This window comes from Quercus suber, unplaced genomic scaffold (assembly GCF_002906115.3).
Source record: "Quercus suber isolate HL8 unplaced genomic scaffold, Cork oak 2.0 scaffold_38, whole genome shotgun sequence".
NCBI classification, from domain to species: domain Eukaryota; kingdom Viridiplantae; phylum Streptophyta; class Magnoliopsida; order Fagales; family Fagaceae; genus Quercus; species Quercus suber.
The window spans coordinates 379,978-386,330 of NW_027069503.1; positions in this window are offsets into that span (position 1 = coordinate 379,978).

Here is a 6,353-nt window from a genome sequence, read left to right on the forward strand (position 1 = left end):
TGAAAGTTTGGAGTAGTAGTAGAAGCATCACCAAAATTATCAAGTTTCTCAATCTGTATTGCCTCTATCGAATCCACCTCATCTCCCTTTTTAAACACTGATTCTCCTTTGCCACTTTTGTGCATGATGTGGCATGATGAAAGTTTGGAGTAGTAGTAGAAGCATCATCAAAATTATCAAGTTTCTCAATCTATATTGCCTCTATCGAATCCACCCCATCTCTGACTTTTCCCCTATTTAAACATTGATTCTCCATTGCCACGTAAGGGTAAGATGTGGCATGATAAAATTTAGGAGAAGTGGCTGAAACAATACCAGAAGTATCAGGTTTGAAATTTGAAAATATAGGAGAAAAGTTATTCCTCTGATTTGAAACATGTAACTACTCCTCAATTCTCAGCACCACCCTTACATCGTGTTTCTCTACCTGCAACAGACCCGTTGAATGCTTCACTGATGAAGAAACATACTCACCATCCTCCATAACTCCTTCCACAGTCCGAGACACCATAGCATTTACAGTTGTAGCGCGAGAGGCAGATGAAATAATCATATTATCAAAGCTTCAAGGCAAACATGGACGATCTTGAGAAGCCCAAGAGGCTGAAGCTACCATCCCACCATCAACACCATGATTCCTTACTTTATATCCTTTAACGTCAACAAAAGACTTCTTTGCCAAATTAAAAAGAGGAGCCCTAACCCACGGTCAAAATTGCTGTTCATCTACTTTCAGAGTACCCTTACTTTGCAGCCAAAGTGAACAATCCTTATCATCATGAGAAACAGACCCACACCAATAACAAATATTCAGTAGCCTTTCGTACATGAATGCAGCCCAACCTACATTTTCATTATCCCAATAAATCTTTCTTCCCCTACACAAAGGCTTAGAGACATCAACAACCACCCTCACCCTCATGAAATTGGCTCCTAACATTTCCCCCCTGATCTTTTGGTGTAATAACATGTCCAATAGTCTCACCAATGCTAAAAGTAGTGTCAACAGTTTGAAGTGGAAAGGGTAAATTGTGGATTTGCACCCAAAATGCTGTTGTTTTAAACCCTATCGTGTGAATAGGGGAATATCCATCAAATTTTTCAAATACAACAAGATGTCTGTCAAAAGCCCAAGGTTTGCCTTGAAGAACTCTTTCAGCATCAACTTCCAATTCAAAAGCAAACAACAAAATGTTTTCACAACCAACAGTAACATTAAATCCACCTTTTGTATGCCATAAAGGCCTGAAAGTCTTTGCAACAGCCTCAACATTTAGAGTTCTACGAGTAAAAAATTTCCCCGCAAGAACAAAATCCTTCTTCTTTCTATCAGCCCTCAGTGCAATCCTATTCTCCTCTGACTCCGACAGTGTTAATTTCTTCCAACGAGTTGGTAAATCCTCCATTGAAAAAGCTAACTAAAGTTGACACTGAACAAACCTTACCAGATGCAAACGTAAATACTAGCAATCTCCAAACAGATATAGAAAACAAAGTATTACTAGGCACAAATGTGCGAAACAGAAATCTCCAAGCAAACAGAAGAGTACTAGAGAACCCTCCTTCCTTCTCAAAGAGAAGGGAAACTACATACTACAAGAAAGAGAAGCAAAACTACCTCTATGGGAAAGCCAACTGCTCTTACTTGAGAACTAATCTTTGTTGGCATGTAATTAATCTCTTTCTCTGTCTCTGTCTCTGAGTTGCTACCTTTCTCGATCTCATAGTTTTTCTAACATCGAAGCACGAGGATTTCTCAGATTTAATTCTGGTAAGTGTTTTTTTTTTCTTTTTCCATGAAACCTTAACAATATTACGATAAATGTTTTTTTGTGTTCTTGATTCAGTTGGGTATTTTTACTTCTAAACCCTAATTCTATTATTCTGGGTCCTTTGGGTTTTCTAAATATGTTTTATCAATGCTATTGATTTAATGAGTAATTTTATTCATTTACTCCTGGTTTTGAATTAGTTTTGGTTTTTTTTTTTAAATAAAAAAGTTTTATTACTTGTTCGTAGAAATAATGCCATATAGTAGGAATCTTACAATGATCAATTAAATATGATAAGTTTTGGGTATTTTTTTTTTTTATATTCATATTTTATGTTCTTGGTGAAATAACATAAATTGACCTGAACAAGTTTTGGGTGTTTTAATCTAGTATTACAATTCATTCTTGTTTGCTTTTGGATTTACTTTTTTTTTTTCTTTGTTAATTCGAATTGGGTATTGCTTTATTTATTTATTGGTAAGTTACACGCACACTGTCATGTTCTCGAGTCCGTAACCAGGCCCTCCATCCCATTATTATGGTAGGAGGATGTGCATTTTGTGTTAAGAGTTTAGTGGCAAGATGGTCTTTGAATTAAGTGTGTTGTGTGCGCTATAAAGTATGAAATTTGAGCAATTTTTCTCCATGATGAGTTTCGCTAGATATGCATGTGCATTGTTTTTTCTAATTATATAGCATTTCTTATTTTCAAGCACATATTCTAAGAATGATTTTGCTCTCTTAAAATGATTCAGACATAACCCACTATATTTTTGTCTTAGATCAGTGAGCTGTTGATTACTGTCACTAGGAGATAAGTCATTAATGCGAGTATTAGAGATTGAACACCATTTTCTTATGCATTCATTGTATTAATTATGCAGGTGATATCGCGCAAACGCTCTACGGTAGAGGCTTATTTCTTGTAAGTTACCACTTATCCTAATCGTTATTCTATTATTCTGCAGAAAAGCACCACTCCTCTAACTTTTTCGTACTTTCTTAATTTTACAAAGCTTGCTGCCTAATGGTTTTGTATTTTGTTAGATTAATTTCACAAAAAACTAGTTTGGTAAGTTAATAAAATTCTATAAGAATTATATCTAAACTAGTTTAGGACACATCTTTACCTATAGTTGGTGCCTAGATTGCCTATTGTTGCTGATAGGAAAATTTTTTACTCATTAAAAGAATGAGGTTCATTTGGCGCCACTTTCAACTTTTAAGCACAACAGAAACTTAGGGCAATGTGGTCCAACCTAACTCAATTGGCACCTCCTCTCTTTATACATTCTAGGTGGAGGGTGAGGTGGGTTCAAGATTCATCGGGTGTGTGTAACTTGCCAATAAAAAATAAAAACATATTTTAATAAGTGCTTCTATCTATAAGATAATAAAATACACATCAGCATCAAAGGGGTTTGAGGGATAACCCTGTGGTTCCATCCTTTCTTGTGGTGCTTGGGCACTATGATTCAAACTCCACCAGCCCCCTCCCCCTCTTTACCTATCCCAAATAAAATTTAAAAAAAAAAAAAAAATTGTACACATTAAGTACATGAAGGTTTATTTAAGCTTCAATTGAGGTTGTGGGTTCAAGATTCATTGGGTGCATGTATAACTTACCATAAAAAAATGCATATTTGAACCGTCTATCTATAAGACAATAAAATACACAATTACACATCAACATGAAAGGGGTTCAAGAGATACCCTGGTGATTCTAGCCTTTCTTGTGGTGCTTGGGCACTGTGGTTTAAACCCCACCAGCCCCCTCCCCCTCTTTACCTATCCAAAAAATAAATAAACTATACACATCAACATGAAAGCTATTTATGCTTCCATCGATTTCCAAGTGTGCCATTCATAAAAAAAAAAAAAAAAAGATAGGTAAATGTGCCATCTATAAGATAATAAAATGCATGAAAAGGGTTTGAGGGATACCCAGATGATTCCAGCCTTTCTTCTGGTGTTTGGGCACTGTGGTTCAAACCCCACTAGCTACCTCCCCTCTCTTTACCTATCCAAAAAAATTGTACACATTAACATGAAGGCTATTTATGCTTCCATTAGATGGTACACATGTTGATGCAGTGGAAGAAAGGGCAATACAACCCAAAATGTGGCGGTTGCATGTGACACTAATATTCTATTCGCATTTGTCTTAATGAGATGGGAAAGTTAGCAAACAACACACATTTTTTATGTAATTTGTAAACCATAATTAAACTTTCCGAAGCCACCACCAAGTTCGTAATTGGTTGGTCAATTGTTGGTTACAATGATATCTTTTGTGTGTGAATGTGAAAGTACTATATGATTTATTTATTTATTTTATGGGGGAAATACTATCTAGTTGATTCTAGATACCCCGTAATGAAAGGCTATATGCAACCACAAGGGGTCTAACACCCCATCTTGCAGATATTTGATGAAGAAGCGGAGGACTGGAGGATTAAGAGGCATTCAAGAACATATTCAAAGACTTATTGCATCTACTACCATGCCTTTTCATAATTTTATCAAAATATATGATAAGGGGTTCAAGTGATAGCCCAGCCATACTGGCATCATTTTATGGTGCCCCTGTCTGTGGTTTGAATCTCCTCTCTCACTTCCCTGCTTAGAGCTTTGCTTTCTGCCATTGTGCCCCCGTCTTTAATTTCCTCTCGGGACGTTTGGCTTAGAAAGCAGCTTTTTGCTTTGTTTGTGGTAGTATTGAAATGAATTGGTCATTTGTTGATGTTACTCTGATGGGCTGTAGTTTGACTTGATTTTTTTTATTGTAATTTTCTCTTAGGGGCTATGTTCTCCTCAGCATATACTCTCTGTAAATATTTTATTATCATTATACCATCTTTATATATATACATGGATTATTGGTATAAACTTGATTTTCTTTTTTGTTTGATCTTTTGATCTCATTTAAAAGTAGTGAATATCAAATTAACTTAGGAATAGTGAAATAGGACAAGGGGAACAAATAAAACCTAATTTATAACTCTTGGGGCTGATCTGGATAGCTTGGGTTTTGAAGAATTAGTGTTAGGTTTTTGTGGGGAATAAGCTAGAAAATAATAGGGATTATAGGGTTTCTTAGGGAGAAAGGCTTAGTAGGGTTTAGGGATGAAACAAAAGAAAACAATCAAGGTTTAGGCGGCTATTCATGTTCTGCTATGAATAGTAAATAAAATAAAAGATAAATTCTAAGTATCACACTTAGAATTCCTAGGTATCACACCTAGGGTTCCTTGGTATCACACCTTGGAGAAGGTTGCATTTATAGCTCTTAAATTTTAAAAACATTAATCATTTCAATAGAAAGTATTACAACTTTTTAAATAGAAGTCTAATACCTAATCTTAGTTGAACTAGGGTTTCTTAAAACCCTAATAAGACTTAGATTTGGACTCCTTAGCCTTTTACTACTAAACCAAATTAAGTGTGCATTTAGCTCCAAATTAAAAAAGTCGGCTTATTTTACTATTCAGCTTATTTTTGCTACTATTCATGAGCCCACTGTACTTTTTGATATTATTCATGGGTCTCACTGTATTATTTTAGCAAATTTTTACCTTTATCTATAATATTTTTAGCAAAAGGTTTTTAGTTGCAGCAAAATAAGCAAATCCCAAACAGACCTTAAATAATCAAACTTAAATAAAACTCAAAAGAAGATCTAATAGACTGTTAGCACAACTCATTCCAGCATATTATGAAATTACAAAATTGCTCTTGATAAATGAAATCAAATAAAATATAACTAATCTGTCTTCTCACTACCTCCTTCATCAAATAGGTATAGCTTAAGGCTTAAGGCATAATGCTGATCTCCTAAAGGTAAACTTTAACGGGCATAATGGCATTTAAGTTGCATCTAATTCATAAAGATAATGGTTTGGCCCAGTTTTAGTATCTTTGTGATTTTGTGATAGAATTTGAATGAGATGATGAATTTGGTGGTAAAGGGCCACAGGTATGAAAAGCTTTTATTCTTAATGTTTATATATAGTTAACACAAAGCCCGTTCTTAGTGTTTAAAGCAAAGCAAAAAATCTCATCAAATCAAAGCAAAGCAAAGCACGGGGACAAGAGAGGGAAAAAGCCACGTTCCTGATTTGATTTGGATTGCGCGTCCAGTGTCTAGGTTTCCTCTTCATTTCTTTTTCTTTTTTTTACTGTAATATTTGACTTTTCAACAAAACTAGTGGTTCTCGTGCACTGTTCACAGAATCTACAAATTTATTGATAATTTGTTTACTTTGAGTTACTTATATGAAGGTTGCATTTGCCATTGATTTAAAAAACTAGCTTTTTTTTTATTATTATTTAGTTTTTTTTGCTACTATTCAGTTTTTTTTACTACTATTCATAGGTCCAATTGCATTTTTTTGGTACTATTAATGGGTTTCACTAGACTATTTCAGCTACCTTTTAACTTTATTTACAGTACTTTTAGCAAAAAAAAAAAAAAAAATTCAGCTAAATAAGTTGTTTCCAAACGGACTCAATCTAATAAAATTCATTATAAGTGAGTTTTAATTAATTGATTCAACTAACATTTAACAACCATCATAAGAA